We start from the raw sequence: 20,569 nt of genomic DNA on the forward strand, positions 1-20,569 counted from the left end.
AATAGGAAAAGGGAGCTTACCTGCGGCCTGGCCTGGCCCAGCAGGCCGGCCCAGCTGACTGGCCAGTGCCAGTCGTCCCCTTCCTCGCGCCAGGAGGACAGGGGCACGCGCTCGCCGCCCGCGCGCATGCGCGCCACCTCCTGCTTCTCCCCTCGTCGCCTGGATCGCCCGAACGACGCCACGCGCCGCCCCGCACCTCTCTCGCTCTCTCCCGTGCCCATTCTCTCTTCCCCCTCGCTCTCTCTCTCACGGCCGAGCGCTGCCGTCGCCACCGGCCACCGTTGCCGTAGCCACCGCCACCCCCTCGCCTCCCCGGCATGCCCAGAAGCTCCGCCACGTCGCGGGCTACCTCTCCGTCGAGCCACACGCCTCGGGAGGCCCTGGAGCGCCGCCATCGCCATCGTCTTCCTCCTCGGGCTCCGCCGTCTGCCGCCGTCGATTCGCCGTCACCAGGTCTCCCCTGAGCCCGCTGTGCTGCTCCGCGTGATCGCCGTGAGCACCTCCCCGTTTCCCCCTCTTCTCCCCGTCGTTCCCGCGTCGTAGCCGCCGTTTCCTCCACGGCCGTAGCTCCTCGCCGCCGTCCATGTCGCCGCCGTCGCTCAAGCCACTGCAGCCCGCAACCACACACGTCACCGTGTTCATGGTGACGCCAGGAGGCTGTAGTGCCTCCCCGCTCGCTTCCTCGTGCTCCGTAGCCCCGCAGCCGCTCGAGCCCGAGCTCCAGCCGCCGCCGTGAGCTCCGCTCCGGCGAGATCCGCCGCCCCCGCAGCCTCTCACGGGCTCCCCTGGATGCGCGGGAGCGCGGGCAACCTCCTGGTGCCCCCAGGCGCCGCTCCCGTGGCTTCTAGTGGGGACTCCGCCGTGGCCAGTGGTCGCCGGTGACGAGCCCAGTCGCCTGAGCCTGCCACGTGGGTCCGGCCTGTCAGGTGATTAGCTTAGTGCTAATCACCACCTAACCTAACCCATGACACCGACCAGTGGGCCCCAGCGCCACTAACACTGTAATTAGGATAAACCAACCCTCTGTTTAACCCTGTGTCACTGACGTGTGGACCCCACACGTCAGGTTTGACTTGGTCAGCACCGTTGACCCGCTGACGTCATGATGACGCAGTGCTGACGCAATATACCCCTTTTCTGGATTTGAAATTAAACCAGGAAATTCCAGAAAATGTACAAAACTTCTAAAATTCATAGAAATTCAACCGTAGCTCAGATTTAAATAATTTATATATGAAAAATTATCAGAAAAATGCAATCTATCCATCTGTACTAGTTTCATGCATGACAAACCAACTTATACCTACTGTATAAGTGAAAACATATAAATGGCATATATAAGGACTTAAATTAGAGTTGCATTTGAACCTTTGGTTCAAATGGATCTCTTCCAAGTTGAATGCTAAATGCATTGGCTCAAAATACATCACATATTCATGCCATATTCATGCATCATATTGTTGCATATGATTGTGTTTTGACTGTCGACACCGTTCCCTCTCGATAGGTCCTGCTCCGGAGAGTGTTCCAGAGTACCTGTCTGAGGAGAAGTGCCACCCTGTTGATCTACCAGGCAAGCAAACCCCCTTTGTTCATTCCGATACAAACCTACTCTCTCGCTCCTGCTCTCTTTTACTGCATTAGGACAACAACGATTCAACTGCTACTTTATGCTGCGGTAGTTGAACCCATTCCTCTGCATGACCTGTCATTGCCACAGTAAATAGTTGAAACCCACTAGCATGTGTAGGAGTTGATTGAGCCATGTTGTGATCCTACCATGCCTTGCCTGCTATTGCTTAGAGTTGTGTCAGGTCTGGTTCATTGGGAATGAATTGGAGTGTTACGATATGTTCTGGTGCTGAGAGTCAAGTGCGTGAACACGATTTGGTAAAGGTAGCGGTGGGAGGCCATGTAGGAGTACATGGTGGGTTGTCTCACTGGAACCGTCCTTAAGCACTGAGTTCTGTGTATGCCTGTCCCCATACGTTAGTGCCGCTTTGGGTTCACGACTAGCCATGTCGGCCCGGGTTCTCTGTCATATGGATGCTAGCGACATTGTCATATACGTGAGCCAAAAGGCGCAAACGGTCCCGGGCCATGGTAAGGCGACACCCGTGGGAATACCGTGCGTGAGGCCGCAAGGTGATATGAGGTGTTACATGCTAGATTGGTGTGACTTAGAATCGGGGTCCCGACAGCTTAGAAATATGTCACTCCAAAATATATGAAGGATTTTGCTGTGAAGCCTCTGTGCAATAGGCCACCGCTTGCTAAAGGACAACATGCTGATCCCGCAAGTGTCAGAAGGGGTGAAGAATTCCCCAAGGAATGGGAAATGCATCTAGCCAAATTGGCAAAACAAGTCAAGAAGGTTTTTGAAGAATTCAACAGGGCTGCAAAGTATTCAGCTGAAGCCAGTGCTAGCGCACCAAACAAGTCTATGCAAAAGAAGCCTACACACAAGCCAAGGCCATTTGATCCGATGCCCTCAGTGGCCTAGCCAGTTGCTTCAGAATTTTTAGCACCTAAGATTTCAAAATCTTTAGTGCCTCCTCCTGCATCAAGTTCCTCCATGGCTGCAGCAAGAGCTTCAACACCGGCCGTGCTCGCATCTTTCCAGCGCACAGAGGGCTTTCCAATAGCCTCGATTGCTACATCAAGTGCCTCAGCTAGCGGGCAACCATCTGCCACAACTCCCAAGATGAAGCAAAAAGCAACTACTGGCCGTGGAACTAGGGAAAATCCTAAGAGCAAGGCATTGTGCCTCAGGTTGATGAACACGGGCTGGCAGATGAGTTCCTCAGACGAAGGCAAGAGCAAGCTGCTATTTCCAAGAACTCGTCAGTTACAATGTTGCTGGACCCGAAGAAATTTCTTGATTTCACTGATATCTGGTGCACAAACCCAGAAATGCCTCTGGATGACCTCAATTCACCACCTGGTCCAGGCCACATGATTTCTTCATTCATCTTGAATGAGAAATACTAGATTGCTCAAGAAAAGCTGGTGAAGAGACAGCAAATCCAGAAGGAAAAGGAACTGAGGAAGAACATGTTATCCATATCTCCTCAGCAGCTTTGTGCAATTACAATCTTAAAGCCATCAACTGTCTGAAGAATATGAGAGACAAGCTAGTCATTGTTGTCGCGTGAAAGAAAGATTCATCACTGCCTCAACAAAGGTTGTTTAAGACCACAGCAAGCGCGAAGCCACCAAGTGTGGTATGGCTCCCCCATGAAGTTCCTGGGCTCCACCACCAATAGCACAGGCCAGTGTGACTACGCCTCCATCACCTCAACGGACTGCCAGGGAAAATGAAGAAGTTGCGCTTGAAGAAACTGAAAGGGCAACCGACAATGTTGCATCTGAAGAAATTCCCAGGGCTACTGCAAGTGTCGTGCCTGAAGAACCTGCTAGGGTGACTGCATTAGTCACACCTGATGAAACTACTCCAAGCAGTTCCTCATCATCAACTCCAACAACGACTTCATCTTTGAAGCTTATCACCCTTCCTTCTGCATCAGAAGTGAAGAAGACCAAACCTGCTGAGAGAGAAGTTAAGAAGAGAAAGATATCAGCTCCACCTGTGCCTGAATCTATGAATTGAATATGGCAACACTATCTTAAATTGTCATTCCTATTGACGCAATTCCAATCTCATCGGCGCCCCCTGCTCACAATCTTTAAAATCTTCAAGTGGTTCCATATGGGGTGGGTTATCAAATCCCTCAGGATGATGAAGATGATGAAGAAGGTACCCATTCTACTGCTACCACAGAGAAAAAGGATGAAGAGATTGAGGTTGATGCTGATGTATCTATGCCTCGTGAAATTGTATAGACTGCTCCGCAAGAATCAATGGATGAAGAAAATGAAGAGGAAGTGGATATTCATGGCGAGGTAACCCCTCCAATTCATGACGAATATCGGGAAGCAGCCCACCCAAATTCACCCCTCACCACTCCCCTCACAAGAGAGCCTCAGTCGCCTGCGCGCACTGAAGAAATACATACTGGCTCTGAAGAACAACAACCATCGCTCCAAAGCATTCCTGAAGAAATTCCAACTGCAGCAGCTGATGATATTGCTCATGATGACCCTGATGTTGATGTCATCAATACGCCTCCTCCATGTGCTGATTGACTACCCTTAGTAGACACTGAGACAGTTCCAACTGCCACACCTGAGGAAATTGCTCGAGCTCTTGTAGTGACAGATCCCAATGACTGAACTGGGTCTCCATGACCAATACTTGATGTCAGAACTAAGAGGCAAAATCTTCAACCTATTCCCGTGATGCCCAAGATTAGCAAAGGCCTCAAGCAGCCAAAGTTTGATAACGCTTCGAAGAGTTTCTTCATTATCGAGTCACCCTATGACTCGGCCAAACTCAGGCGTTTGAGGTTCTGGACTAGAACGTAGATGAATTTCTATGCCTCACTGTTGTTTGACAAGAAGAAAGTATTCCAGCATCGCCCATTCCTCATGTGGATATGGAGTCAATTCCCTACTTTTAGCTAGTCTTGGATGTTCTTCATGATGCCGGTCTACTGCATTTCTGCACTGACGTTTGCCATTGGAATGAAGAACTCATTCTTCAATTCTATGCAACTGTACATTTCTCTGGCAATGCTGACACCACTGCAACTTGGGCTCTGGACTGGATGAGTGAAGACACTCACTACAAAGCACCAATTGATGAATTGCTTCGTGGATCCACCCCAAGAAGGAGCAAAGAAAATATATGATGAACCTGAGCTGCCAAATCATCTGATGCAAGTGCTGATGAAGCCTATGGCTGAAGAAAATGCTCCAAGGATGACCTTCCTAGTGAAGGATTTACTCTATGTGTCGAAGATTCTTTATCACATTCTGTCAAAGACCCTCTGTTCGATCAAAGGTCACAATTCCAACACTGAAGAAGTTGTGGGGGTTATGAAGAACCTGCTGTTGCACATCATTCATGGAACTCCCATCAACATTCATGATTTCTTCCTAAGGACTTTGGTCACTCTCGCTCAGTCCCCTTTTGAATTGAAGCCGTACGCACCATGGATTATTAGATTAATCAGATCCCAGTGTTGGTGTCAAAACCGGCGGATCTCGGGTAGGGGGTGTCGGTGTCAAAACCGGCGGATCTCGGGTAGGGGGTCCCAAACTGTGCGTCTAAGGTCGATGGTAACAGGAGACAGGGGACACGATGTTTACCTAGGTTTGGGCCCTCTGTATGGAGGTAATACCCTACTTCATGCTTGATTGATGTTGATGAATATGAGTATTACAAGAGTTGATCTACCGCGAGATCATAATGGCTAAACCCTAAAAGTCTAGCATGTATGACTATGGTAATGAGTCTCTCCCCTCCGGACTAAGTCCTCCGGTTTATATAGACACCGGGAGGATCTAGGGTTACACAAGGTCGGTTACAAAGAAAGGAATCTACACATTTGATCGCCAAGCTTGCCTTCCACTCCAAGGAGAGTCCCATCCGGACACGGGTAAAGTCTTCGGTCTTTGTATCTTCACAACCCATTAGTCCGGCCCATGGCTAATAGGCCAGACGCCCGAGGAGCCCTTAGTCCAGGACTCCCTCGTTAACCCCTGAACCTGGCTTCAATGACGAGGTATCCGGCGCGCAGATTTGTCTTCGGCATTGCAAGGCAGGTTCCTCCTTCCGAACTCCAAGATAGTCTTCGGACGTGTTGACCGTGTCCGGACCTGTAACACACACACCACACACAACCGCAGAGAATATACTATTCTACGAGTTCAATCCGCTGACAACTTTTTGCAACATGACATCACGTCCGCCAGGTCATAATTTCTAACCGTTTTTCGTGTGCCGCTCCAGGTTTCGAGATGCGGTTGCCATTGGCACGTCTTGTCGAATCAGAGATCATGTCCCCTCATTGCGGGATTCTCATCAATACGGGCGTGGGTAGCCCAACCGTGTTATTAACACAGCCCTTGGGAACAGGCGAGTATTACGGCGAGTGGGGAGGCGTTCAATATTCACTGCCTTTATAAGGAGACAAGGATTCCCTTTCTTCACCCACGCCTTCTCTTCCTCTCTGTCCTTCCATTCTCGAGCTCCAGCGCCCATGTTCCCATCTTCTCCTTCTCAAGGAAGCACTCAGTCATGTCCGGATCCGGAGGCCAAGGCAAGTGGATGGTCTCCTCCGTCAAGGAGAAGGACATCACCCAGCTCCGGGCGGCCGGGTATCTGGCGAAAGGAATCGCCCACCGTCTGCCCACCAAGGGGCTGCATCATAAGTGCCAAGACTCGTACATACCCATATATCCAGCCGCTCCTCTTCATCGTACTAACATGGTTAATTATGCTATTGCAGTCCGGCTCACGACAGCTCCCAGCGATCCTCATCAAGGGGTTCGCTGGACTCGAGGGCGATGGCCAGCGAGTCACCACAGGCCGCTTACTCTCCCAAAGCCAATGGCGACGCTGAGGTACTGTCCCGAAGGACCTTCCCAGGCCAGGGGAGGTTCTGGAGGCGCCGGAAGGCGAAACCTCCGTCGCCGGACACCAAGGGGAGGAAATCCCCATGGAGACAGGTGATGAGGGCCGTATTCAGTTCGGCCCTTAGCCGAATACGATTCCGGAGACCAATACGGCTCCGAAATCTGATGTGCAACCTCCTTCGAAAGAGGGGGGTATGCCCGTTCCGCCGGTGACCCTGTCCAACCAGGGGCACCGGATAATCTGCTGGAAGCGCTGCTAGGCGCTTCCATTGTGGATGAGCACCGTGTTCTTATGGGCACGGTAATTGAAAGGGTTCAGTCCACCAAGAGCGGACTAATCGAAGCCTGCAGCAGCCTGCTGACAGGTTTTGAGGTAAGTGACACAAAAAAAGAAGATCCCAATACAGACAGTAGCCCCTGAGACACTGTCTGGTGTTCGAAAAGAGAAACCGGACAGAGGATCAATCCCTTATTGCAGGAAACTAACTAAATATGTCTGAAATGAATACGCAGGCGTCGATGTTGGCCGGGGCCTCGCATACTGCCGAAGTCTCCGGACTAAAGCAGAGACTGGAGCAGGCCGAGGAGGAGCTCGGCTAGGTGAGGAGGCAGCTCCAGGAGAAGCAAGGTATGTAATAACCCGTTATATATTCAAAAATAGTAAAATGATATATATTGACCGAAGTGTCATGATATGTATAGGAGCGACGACCCAGGTCTAGGCCCTAAAAAAGGCCCTGGCCAAAGCCAAGGGGAAGGCTGTCAAGGAGCAGGCCGCCCGTAAGAAGCTCAAGACTCGGGTCACCGAGGTCCAGCAAGAGCTCCAGGACACGGTGAGGAAGTGCGAGACCTTGGAGCGTGACGCGTCGGTTCAAGAGATCGAACTCGCCAAGGCTCGTCACAGCGTAGAGACGGCACGGAATGAGGCCCAGGGCACCCTCTAGGAGATCCTGGAGGCTAGGAAGATCGCGGCGGGTAAGGCATTTAGTATGCAAAGCAAGTATGTGAAGAGGAAGTATCTTTTACTAACCCGGATTTGGAGTTCTCCAGGGGCTTTTGCTGATCTGCCACGTAGTGTGTCAGACGCCACGAAGTTCTTCCGTGCCTAAGAAGGGAGCTCCACGAAGAAGCTATTCTGGTCGCAATATCTTGTGCCAGAACATCCGGTGCCCTTCAGCGATCAGCTAAAATAGCTGGTCGAGCTGCACAGGGTGGCCGAACTGGCCATGAAGGATTTAATAGTCCGGCTGTGGCCAACCGAAGCTATACACAGCAGTTACTTCGGCCTCGTGAAGCGGCTGGTGGATGCCTGACCTCGGCTGGACACCGTCAAGCGGTCCGTCTGCATCGAGGGCGCGCGTATGGCCTTCGCCCGCATCATGGTCTGGTGGGCGAAGATGGACGCCGTCAAGATTGTGACCGAGGGGCCACCCGAGGGTAAGGAGCACCGCACACTCGAGCGGTATTTTGGAGACGTCTTGGAGGGGTCTCGTATTGTAGCGACGCAGTGTTCGCAAGACATTATCTTTGAATGAATGCATTCGAGTTGCCCCTACCTTGTATGATAAAACAAGGTGGGTTTGCAATATAATGTTTGTTATGTTAAAAAATTTACCTCCTGTGCGGCCGTGTTGTATGGATTCTGAGGGTTGGCCAGTCGTCGGCTTCTGCCCCCACGAAGGTAGTATGGAGGTGTTCGGGATGGAATCTAAACACTCTTGATCCAATTATATGGTCCTTGAAGGAGTTGTTTTGCGCAACGAACCAGGCAATCAGACTATGCGGCTTTAATGCCCTCACTTAGCCATAGGAGTTTGACAATAAAAATGTTGGCGCAGCCCCTAGTATCCGAACTAGAGTGCTATAAGCACCTGATCGGGAAGTACCGATCCTTCGCGTAATGCGGAAGAAATCTCCAACGATTTGCAACCTCCGAAGAGCTGACCGGCTCTCGCCGCATCATGACAGTCAGTTGTCGGCTTTCTCTACTGAGGTGCTCCTTCGGATGAACCAAGGCACAATCACAGTAGTTCTCCCTTTACTACCTTAGCCGATATAACGGAATGTAAGGTAGCAAGCACAGGAGCCGGGCAACCCAACTATTGACCGAAGACATGATTTGGAGCAAATGCATATGGTGCTAAATTCGGGGTGCCGAACTATACTATAACAAGTGTTCGGACTTTTGTTGCCATAGTGCGGGGTGCTATGAAGCCCCTGGCAAATATGAATCGTACCAAAGTGTACGGGTGCTACCTGATAAGGTTGCCCACAGGAGAAAAGAAAAAAAAAAGAAAAAAAAAACAGAAAGGGTGCAAAGGTGATAGGCTGGGGCCCTAAAGCTCGGGCCGCAAACTGTTTCCATTGTAATTTGATTAATACGTCAAGGCACATTGATACAAGTAGTGCGATAAGCAACATGCTATTTAACATGCCAAAAACCAAGGGAGAGTTGCATGTGGGTCCTGAAAAACAGGTAGAGTGATCGCTAACGAAACCACCTTGAAAATCCCCCATATGTCTGTGTTTCTTGCCATCTTGGTGTGTTTATCCTTCAAGAGGACAGGTGATCAGGCCATCAGATGGGGCCTGCGGGATTGAAACCTGAAAAGGAAATGAATAAAAGTGAAAGTATGTGTGTATCCGGTGCCGGTTGAGCCGTACTGTGGATCACAAGCTAGCTATGCCTCCGTCGATGCCTATGGAATTTTGAGTGTGTAGTTATGTACGCGCGGTGAGAATGCCACCACTTGACCAAGACTGAGACGGAGGCCGAATTGCTAGTCTAGCTCCTGATGAGCCGAGCTGTCCTGCTGCAGGGTAGTTTGGACCCTCTTAACAGTGTCCGTGGGCTCGACAGCCGAATTAAGCTTCTGCTTGAGAAGGCTGCTCTGTACTTCTGCTGCTAAGGCGGCTGTGTGCTCTTCTGTACGGAGGGAGCGTTCCGTATTTCCATTGACCGTTATGACGCCACGTGGACCGGGCATCTTGAGCTTGAGATAAGAATAGTGTGGCACTGCGTTGAATCGAGCGAATGCGGTCCGTCCGAGCAGTGCGTGATAGCCGCTGCGAAAGGGGACGATGTCAAAGATTAACTCCTCGCTTAGGAAATTGTCCGGAGATCCGAAGACAACCTCTAGTGTGATTGAGCCCGTACAGAGGGCCTCTACACCTGGTATGACTCCTTTGAAGGTAGTCTTTGTGGGCTTGATCCGTGATCGATTAATGCCCATTTTTCGCACTGTATCCTGATAGAGCAGATTGAGGCTACTACCTCCATCCATAAGGATGCGCGTCAGGTGAAATCCATCAATGATTGGGTCGAGGACTAGCACGGCTGAACCGCAATGACGGATACTAGTCGGATGATCCCGATGATCAAAGGTGATCGGGAATGACGACCATGGATTGAATTTTGGGGCGACTGGCTCTATCGCGTAGACGTCCCTGAGTGCGCGCTTGTGCTCCCTTTTGGGGATGTGTGTAACGCCCCAAGACCGACGCTTCAGAAGACTTCCATATTTCGTGATCGCTGTGTGTTTCATTTGTGCTTGCTCTTTTATTTTTGCATTGCATCATGTCATCATGCCATCATGTCATTTAATTTTTAAAACTCAACTAAGTAAATTGCATGGATCTTCGATCCATTAAATCGAGGGAAATGCACATGGTGACTTCTCTTGATAACATATCGTCCCAATATTAGGGAGCTATATTAAATATTTCTTAATTTGGAAATCTCCATAACACACTTGCAAATAATCCCAATGCCTTTGTTATCTTAATTCTTGGTCTCCAATCTTGCCATATATTCTTTCATCATATTCCGGAGCTCCACCAAATATCCGAACATTTTTGGACCTTCCCAACCCTCACTTCCTATTCAAATCATTTGTATTTAAATCAAATGAGTTTGAATTCAAATCTTTCAATCATGGCCTTTTCTATTTTCTCGGAACAAGCACATTTTTGTGAGTCCGGAGAAATTATCCGCGGGTCCAACATCTTTCCCTAACCCTCTCTTTCTTTTCTTCTCTCTATTTCTTTCCTGCTAGAATGTTTAAAAGAGGTAGAGAGAGAGATGGAGCTGCTCTTGGCCGGCCCATCCTATTTTTCCCTAAGGCCCATCTGCTAGGCCCAGCCTCCCACATCTGCTCTTAACCCTAGCCTCACTGCATCGATCCCCATCTCCCCCATCGATCCCTTCCTCCCTCCTGTGCGTGCGCCGTCAGAGAGAGACAGGGAGAGAGTAGCGCGGCTCCTCGTCCCCGATCCCCTCTGCCTCCTCCTCGCACCACCGCGCTAAGCCCCTCTTCTCCTTCCCGAGGCCACCGCCGGCGCCCCGAGCTCTCCGCTCCGCCGTGCCTCCTCCCCTCCGCAGGCCCCATCTTATGGCGCCCCTTCACCTTGCGCGAACCGCATGGCCGCTGGCCATGGAGGCCACCGTGCCGGCCCTCAAGCGCGTCGGCCGTGCTCCTCCCCCGCCGCCCACCGCGACTGCATCCGCCGCCATGGAACGCTATCGCTTCCCCGAGCTCCTCCTCAAGCTCCCTTCTGCGCCCGACCGTGCCACCGTCCTCCGCGACGTCGGCCTCCTCCTCGACCGCGTCCCCACCAGTCCTCCTTGCTCCGCGCCAAGTCTGCCCGCCATGCCCCATTTCACCTCGGCCTCAACCGAGGAGGATGAGCAGCGCTGCTGCCTGCTCAAACCGCCCGCACGCGCGCCCCGCGCGTTGACCGCGTCCAGCTCCATGCCCGAGCGAGCACGCTCCTCTTCTCGATGCCCAGCGTCGCCCAAGTCTCCTATGTTGATGTCGTTGGACACCAAGTACCAATCATCGCATTCCGTTTCGTCTATGTCAAGGCAGGGAGGGCGCCAGGATACCAAGTACCACGACGTCGACGACCCTCAAGTTCAACTACCGGCGACCCCGAACATCTACGGAACATGAACGACTACTTCCTCTTCGACTCGTGAACGACTACTTCCACTACGACCGTCCCGAGAACGTCTACTTCGTCTACATTGCACCGAACCCGAACCGTCTCGTTTGCACGCTTCGAAGGTATAACTGCCGAGACATTGACCTGTGGGTGAATGCATGTGTTGTATGAGATGCATGTTTGGATGTTGTATCCGCCCGTGAACGTTAGTTGTTCCCGCGTTTGACACCGCCGTTGACCCGTGGGAATCCGGTAACCAGGAGCACCCCACCATCTCTTGCGTGTTCCACACATCCGCACATTTCTCTTTTGCACCGTTCTCTCAATCGAGTTACTGGAACCGATATGTTGTCGTGGCATCATTTTCGGATTCGTTGCCGTGGCACCCTTTTCTTCCACCACGGTGACAAATGCTTCATGACATGCTCATGTCAACATTTTCATAAAATTGCATAAAACTTGCATATGTCATCCGCATCATTTTAACAACATTTAAAATTGTTGTTTGCTTTAAATTGCTAAATATGCATATGGGGATTTTTCCGGAATTGTTGTTTATTGTTTTTGGCCTCATTTAACTTGCTTAAATAGTTAGTTTACCTATGCTTCACCTCTTGCCATGTTAATCAACATTTAACTTTGTTGGGTACATAACCGAGAGAGAACTAAATAATTGATGTGGTGTTTCGTCAATATGCAACTCGTTGCATATTGGGCTCCACTTAATTTGTAGTGTTGTTTGTTGCACTTTGCCATGCCATGCCTCATTAAACCGGACATGCATCATATTTGTTTTTGCATCTTGCCATGCTTATGTAATGGTTGTTTACTATGTTGTTTGTTTCTTTTCGGGTTGCTTCTCTCATTAGCTTTGGTTTCGTTCCGGAGTTGTGAGGATTCATTCGACTATGTCCGATTGTCTTCTTCATGGACTCGTTCGTCTTCCTTGCGGGATCTCAGGCAAGATGACCATACCTTCGAAATCACTTCTATCTTTGCTTGCTAGTTGTTCTCTCTATTGGTATGCCGCGCTACCTACCACTTGCTTTTCAAGCCTCCCAAATTTCCATGAACGTCTAACCTTTGTCACCCTTCCTAGCAAACCGTTGTTTGGCTATGTTACCGCTTTTGCTCAAGCCCTCTTATAGCGTTGCTAGATGCAGGAGAAGATGAAGTTTGTTCCTTGTTGGAACATGGATATGTTGGGATATCACAATATCTCTTATTTAATTAATGCATCTATATACTTGGTAAAGGGTGGAAGGCTCGGCCTTATGCCTGGTGTTTTGTTCCACTCTTGCCGCCCTAGTTTCCGTCATACCGGTGTTATGTTCCTTGATTTTGCGTTCCTTACGCGGTTGGGTGATTTATGGGACCCCCTTGACAGTTCGCTTTGAATAAAACTCCTCCAGCAAGGCCCAACCTTGGTTTTACCATTTGCCTACCTAAGCCTTTTTCCCTTGGGTTCTGCAGACTCAAGGGTCATCTTTATTTTAAACCCCCGGGCCAGTGCTCCTCTGAGTGTTGGTCCAAACACGTCAGTCGCCGGTGGCCACCAGGGGCAACTCTGGGCTCGCCTATCGGAAGCTTGGACAATCCAGTGTGTCCTGAGAACGAGATATGTGCAGCTCCTATCAGGATTTGTCGGCACATTCGGGCGGCTTTGCTGGTCTTGTTTTACCATTGTCGAAATGTCTTGTAAACCGGGATTCCGAGGCTGATCGGGTCTTCCCGGGAGAAGGTTTATCCTTCATTGACCGTGAGAGCTTATAATGGGCTAAGTTGGGACACCCCTGCAGGGTACTATGTTTCGAAAGCCGTGCCCGCGGTTATGTGGCGGATGGGAATTTGTTAATGTCCGGTTGTAGAGAACTTGACACTTGACTTAATTAAAACGCATCAACTGTGTGTGTATCCGTGATGGTCTCTTTTCGGCGGAGTCCAGGAAGTACACACGGCTTTTGGGTTATGTTTCACGTAAGTAGGAGTTCAGGATCACTTCTTGATCATTACTAGTTGACGACCGTTCCGTTGCTTCTCTTCTCGCTCTTATTTGCGTATGTTAGCCACCATATATGCTTAGTCGCTGTTGCAGCCTCACCAGTTTACCCTTTCCTACCCATAAGCTTAAATAGTCTTGATCTCGCGGGTGTGAGATTGCTGAGTCCTCGTGACTCACCAGATACTTCCAAAACAGTTGCAGGTGCCGATGAGACCAGTGCAGGTGATGCCACCGAGCTCAAGTGGGAGTTCGACGAGGACCTTGGTCGTTACTATGTTTTCGTTTCCTGTTGATCAGTAGTGGAGCCCAGTTGGGACGTTCAGGGATCTAGCATTTGGGATTGTCTTCTTTTCTTTTGGTTCCGTAGTCGGACCTATGTGTGTACTCTGATTGATGTATGAATTTATTTATGTTTTGTGTGAAGTGGCGATTGTAAGCCAACTCTTTATCCCACTCTTGTTCATTACATGGGATTGTGTGAACATGACCCTTCTTGCGACAAAACCACAATGCGGTTATGCCTCTAAGTCATGCCTCGACACGTGGGAGATATAGCCGCATCGTGGTGTTACAAGTTGGTAATCAGAGCCATCCCCCACTTAGGAGCCCCCTGCTTGATCGAATCGCTGGCGTTGTTGAGTCTACAACAAAAAAATGTTTTGAGTGTTAGGATTATATATATCGGAGAGTAGGATTCTTTTTACTCCTCAGTCCCTTCGTCGCTCTAGTGAGGTCTCCTGACGTAGAAGTTTTGACTCTTCTCTCCTCAAATTTCACTAAAAAAAATTCAGGATCACGCGGGTATCTTGGAATCGTTCCGATGGTTTTGTGACGAGAACATTGTTCTTGGTGCCTCCTGACATTTAGGGGTTGTGGCAGTGTCCCGGGGAGTTGAGCTCCGAGGTGTTGTCCTCACAATTTTATCGTTGCAGTTCTGGAATACCTGAGTTTCACCGACATCAAAAATCTCTTTTATGCAGTTTTTGGTGAGATCACCTCGACGCCACCCAGTACTGGGGCAGGAGTTCGGGAGTATTTCCATAACTCGTATAACGGATGCTTTTCGAAGGTTGAGGTAAACGATTTCCGTAGGTTTCTTGGTTATGTGTTGAGAATGGATACAGCTGGATCTAGGTATTGTTAGTTTGGGTGATATATTTTGTGTCCCTGTATCCCCAACACCTGATTGCATAACCAGAAAGTTTCGGGAGTTTATAAGTGGGAATTCAAGTAGCTCCTAGGATATCTTTCCGACAGATGCATGATATGAGATTGGGGTTCGACGTCTAGTGGTCCGCCTTTCCACGGTTGGTTTTACAGTAGTCTCGTAGTGTCTTAAAGAGTCCTTGGCTATGCCGACTTGGGGACGCTTCGTATGTCATGTGCACTACCTTGTACATGATGGTGTTGTACGATCGAGCCCGTGTGGGCCCCACCACGAAAACTTCGGACGAAATCTCTATCATATGTTTGTTCCGGCTTATTCTGCAAGCCAGTCCTTTGTTTTGTTTTGTTTTGTGGTATTCGAGTTGCTTCAAAGTCAAGTGTTGATTCCATACCTTCCTAAGCGGTGTTCTCATATTGCTATGTGAATACTAATCCTTCTTGATCATCGAGGTCGTCATGTTAATTCTTTTCCAACCGGCGTGCTTCTCTTCAATTGGATCCGATCATTTTAACATTCGCGAGATCAATTCTAAGTTTTCTCAACGGTGTTTGTTTCATCCGTCCCAAGTTGCCTTTGTTTTTCCCGCCCTCCCACCCTTTTATTCAAGGATTCAGATTTCTTAATCAAGTATCATTTTATTGATGGGAAGCCTCTCCATCCTTTTCCGTCAATGTTCTTATCCGGTGATTCTCAGGAAGATGTTCTTCAAGTTTATCATTCTTCATTCTTTTTCTTCTCCGGTGGACTCAAGTCAAGCTTTCAGTGTTGATCGTATTCTTTTCCTCATTTCAAATGTTTTCTGATGTCGGTGTATGTCTTAATCATTCACCTCTCGCTTTCCATGTGTTCCGGAGAGTTGAAGATATCTCAGAAGATTCGCATTTCCATTCCCAATCCGTTCAAGCTATCTCGAGGTTGTTATCTCTTTTGAGCCATTTAATTCAACCGGCGCAATCTTTCTTTTAATCATTCAATGGTGTATCTTTTGAGTGGGCCCTAACCCACAGGTTTTTTTCCCAGGATCTTACCTGACTCTTATAATTTTTCCGGAGTTATTCCCAAATTCATTTCAAAGTTTGACGTAAGAATGAATTATCTTCAATCAAATGTCTTTCTCCAAGATCTTTCAAATTCTTTTCATTTTTGGTTCAATCTTTCTAATTGTCATTCCGGAGTGCCTCAAAAATTCATGGTGGTGTTTCTCATCGTCATTCTCAACATTTGAAGACCGAAGAAGAGTTTCTCTCAAATCTTGCTCCATTCTCTTAAAGATTCATAGTTCTAGCTTATGCCATCCTCTCATAATTGTTTTTCAATTGTGAGAATTCTTTTCACCCATCCGGAGCATTTCATGAGTTGTTTTCGTTTCTTGTTCATCCAAAGGCCATCATTTCAGAAGATTTCTTCGTTCTAAGTTTTCAGCCTTGTTCTCAAATTATTCTAAATTGATGTCTCTTCGTTCATCTCCTTATTCTTCCGGTGCATCGTTCAAGTATTCTCTAATCAGCTCGTGATCTCTTCGTTCACTTGTATCTAAATTCTCTCAAGTTTCTTCGTTCATTTTCTAATTCTTCCCGGTGTTTCTTTATCTTTTCTTCGTTCATTTTCAATTCTTACGGTGGTTCGTTCAAGAGTTCTCTTCCTTCGTTATCATATAGATTCATTCATTCTTTCCAATCCTACCGGTGGTTCGTTGAAGACCTTCCCAAGTTTGCGCCATATCTATCTTAATCCTTTCTACGAGAATAAGTAGTATGCCAAATCCGTTGCTTGTCATCAATTTAAATTGGTGAAGGCTAAGCATAATGTAATTTTTATTCTTGTTTCATCCAAGTGATTAATCCCTTATTCCGGAGATTCATCAAAATTCTTGATCTCTTTTGTTCATTTTTCTTTCCGGAGCTCCAAGTTATTTCAATTATATCATTTCAAACCTTCATCTAATCATTGCAAGGCTTCACCTTGTGTTGTCAACTACTCTTTCTTTTTATCATCCTTTTATTACCGGAGTTCTTCATGGAGGCTCTACATGGTGGTTCATCAAAGATTCTTTTTATTCTTCATTTTTTCTTCAATATTTCTCTCGGAGTTATGATCCGCCAAGCTATACTCTTAAATAAACATGGTGCTCAACAAATGTGTTGTTTTGAGGAGTTCAAGCATTCTTCATCTCGCATTCCGAAGTGCAGTTCTTTCTACCTTATCTTTTGAGGTGGTGTTATGTCATTCTTGACAATTTCCCTTCATGCTTCATGATTCACATGTTGTCAAGAATGAGGTATTTTAAATCCATCAATCTTTTCATTGGAGTTATGTTGGATTATATTTCACCTAAAGCTTTCCCTAAGGATTGTTGCTATTTATGGTGCTTATAAATGACCCAAGTTCTTCATTTGTCCTCCCGGTGAAATAAGTTTCTCGTCTCCTTGTTGATATCAATCCAATCATTTGTTTTCGTTGGTGGCGGGCTGTCACCTCATAGTCTTGAGATGTTTTTTCCATAAGTCCACTACAAGCTTACTGTTGTTGATTACCCAACAACTCCGTTCTAACCTTCTTGGAAGGGTGCTCTCAAGCTTATTTGTGGCAGAAGTTGTCATTTTCTTCTCCATTCTTTATTCCAAGGATCTATCTGCTATTGTTTTCTTCCGGAGGCATGGTGATGTTGCTCTCTTCACTCATCATCTCGATTTGTGAGGACCGTGTTCTTTTCGTGCTTATCCATTTCCAACCGGAGTGTCGTGCCCTCTTTTCAAGTTCTTCCCAATCTGTCAAGTTTTGCCTACCTTCTCAACCGGAGTGCTGTCTGAAATCTTTCTTACCCCTTGTGCCATTCTTTCATTAGTTCCGGAGGCAATGTGTTGTTAAATTCATCGAGTATCCTCTCATCTTGTCAAGATCATGTTCAATTCCTTCCATTTACAGTCGGAGTGCTGCCCAAATTATATCATTCTTATTCCTTCCCTATCTTGTTTTAACCGGAGTGGTTTAAATATCTATCGTGTCACTTAACCTCAAGGTTCTCATGGTGTTCCTTGCTTCCGTTTACTACGGAGTGCTCTCAATTCGCTTATCTCCGTTGTGTCATTTCCTCAAGCTTTGCGACCTCTCAAGGTTCTTTGGTTTCACTCGTTTGTTAAAGAAGCAACTTTGTTTTACCTCTTCCTCTTCCGCTTTTCTCTCTGGTGCCATCCTAGATCTCGGGACGAGATCCTCTTGTAGTGGTGGAGTGTTGTAATGCCCCGAGACCGACGCTTCAGAAGACTTACATATTTCATGATCGCTGTGTGTTTCATTTGTGCTTGCTCTTTTATTTTTGCATTGCATCATGTCATTTAATTTTTAAAACTCAACTAAGTAAATTGCATGGATCTTCGATCCATTTAAATTGAGGGAAATGCACATGGTGACTTCTCTTGATAACATATCCTCCCAATATTAGGGCGCTATATTAAATATTTCTTAATTTGGAAATCTCCATAACACACTTGCAAATAATCCCATTGCCTTTGTTATCTTAATTCTTGGTCTCCAATCTTGCCATATATTCTTTCATCATATTCCGGAGCTCCACCAAAAATCCGAACATTTTTGGACCTTCCCAACCTTCACTTCCTATTCAAATCATTTGTATTTAAATCAAATGAGTTTGAATTCAAATCTTTCAATCATGGCCTTTTCTATTTTCTTGGAACAAGCACATTTTTGTGAGTCCGGAGAAATAATCCGCGGGTCCAACATCTTTCCCTAACCCTCTTTTCTTTTCTTCTCTCTATTTCTTTCCTGCTAGAATGTTTAAAAGAGGTAGAGAGAGAGATGGAGCTGCTCCAGGCTGGCCCATCCTATTTTTCCCTAAGGCCCATCTGCTAGGCCCAGCCTCCCACACCTGCTCCTAACCCTAGCCTCCCTGCATCGATCCCCATCTCCCCCATCGACCCCTTCCTCCCTCCTGTGCGTGCGCCGTCAGAGAGAGACAGGGAGAGAGTTGCCGCTCCTCGTCCCCGATCCCCTCTGCCTCCTCCTCGCACCACCGCGCTAAGCCCCTCTTCTCCTTCCCGAGGCCACCGTCGGCGCCCCGAGCTCTCCGCTCCACCGTGCCTCCTCCCCTCCGCAGGCCCCATCTCATGGCGCCCCTTCACCTTGCGCGAACCGCACGGCCGCCGGCCATGGAGGCCACCGTGCCGGCCCTCAAGCGCGTCGGCCGTGCTCCTCCCCCGCCGCCCACCGCGACTGCCTCTGCCGCCATGGAACGCTATCGCTTCCCCGAGCTCCTCCTCAAGTTCCCTTCTGCGCCTGACCGTGCCACCGTCCTCCGCGACGTCGGCCTCCTCCTCGACCGCATCCCCGCCGGTCCTCCTTGCTCCGCGCCAAGTCTGCCCGCCATGCCCCATTTCACCTCGGCCTCAACCGAGGAGGATGAGCAGCGCTGCTGCCTGCTCGAACCGCCCGCACGCGCGCCCCGCGCATTGACCGCGTCCAGCTCCATGCCCGAGCGAGCACGCTCCTCTTCTCGATGCCCAGCGTCGCCCAAGTCCCCTATGTTGATGTCGCTGGACACCGCATACCAATCATCGCGTTCCGTTTCCTCTATGTCAAGGCCGAGAGGGCGCCAGGATACCAAGTACCACGACGTCGACGACCCTCAAGTTCAACTACCGGCGACCCAGAACATCTACGGAACAGGAACGACTACTTCCTCTTCGACTCGTGAACGACTACTTCCACTACGACCGTCCCGAGAACGTCTACTTCGTCTACATTGCACCGAACCCGAACCGTCTCGTTTGCACGCTTCGAAGGTATAACTGCCGAGACATTGACCCGTGGATGAATGCATGTGTTGTATGAGATGCATGTTTGGATGTTGTATCCGCCCGTGAACGTTAGTTGTTCCCATGTTTGACACCGCCGTTGACCCGTGGGAACCCGGTAACCGGGAGCACCCCACCATCTCTTGCGTGTTCCACACATCCGCACATTTCTGTTTTGCACCGGTATCTCAATCGAGTTACTGGAACCGATATGTTGTCGTGGCATCATTTTCGGATTCGTTGCCGTGGCACCCTTTTCTTCCACCACGGTGACAAATGCTTCATGACATGCTCATGTCAACATTTTCATAAAATTGCATAAAACTTGCATATGTCATCCGCATCATTTTAACAACATTTAAAATTGTTGTTTGCGTTAAATTGCTAAATATGCATATGGGGATTTTTCCGGAATTGTTGTTTATTGTTTCCGGCCTCATTTAACTTGCTTAAATAGTTAGTTTACTTATGCTTCACCTCTTGCCATGTTAATCAACATTTAACTTTGTTGGGTACATAACCGAGAGAGAACTAAATAATTGATGTGGTGTTTCGTCAATATGCAACTTGTTGCATATTGAGCTCCACTTAATTTGTAGTGTTGTTTGTTGCACTTTGCCATGCCATGCCTCATTAAACCGGACAAGCATCATATTTGTTTTTGCATCTTGCCATGCTTATGTGATGGCTGTTTCGATGTTGTTTGTTTCTTTCGGGGTTGCTTCTCTCGTTAGCTTCGGTTTCGTTCCGGAGTTGTGAGGATTCGTTTGACTACGTCTGATTGTCTTCTTCATGGACTCGTTCGTCTTCCTTGCGGGATCTCAGGCAAGATGACCATACCTTCGAAATCACTTCTATCTTTGCTTGCTAGTTGTTCGCTCTATTGCTATGCCGCGCTACCTACCACTTGCTTTTCAAGCCTCCCAAATTGCCATGAACCTCTAACCTTTGTCACCCTTCCTAGCAAACCGTTGTTTGGCCATGTTATCGCTTTTGCTCAGCCCCTCTTATAGCGTTGCTAGATGCAGGTGAACATGAAGTTTGTTCCTTGTTGGAACATGGATATGTTGGGATATAACAATATCTCTTATTTAATTAATGCATCAATATACTTGGTAAAGGGTGGAAGGCTCAACCTTATGCCTGGTGTTTTGTTCCACTCTT

This window comes from Triticum aestivum, chromosome 2D, assembly GCF_018294505.1.
Source record: "Triticum aestivum cultivar Chinese Spring chromosome 2D, IWGSC CS RefSeq v2.1, whole genome shotgun sequence".
Classification (NCBI taxonomy): Eukaryota; Viridiplantae; Streptophyta; class Magnoliopsida; order Poales; family Poaceae; genus Triticum; species Triticum aestivum.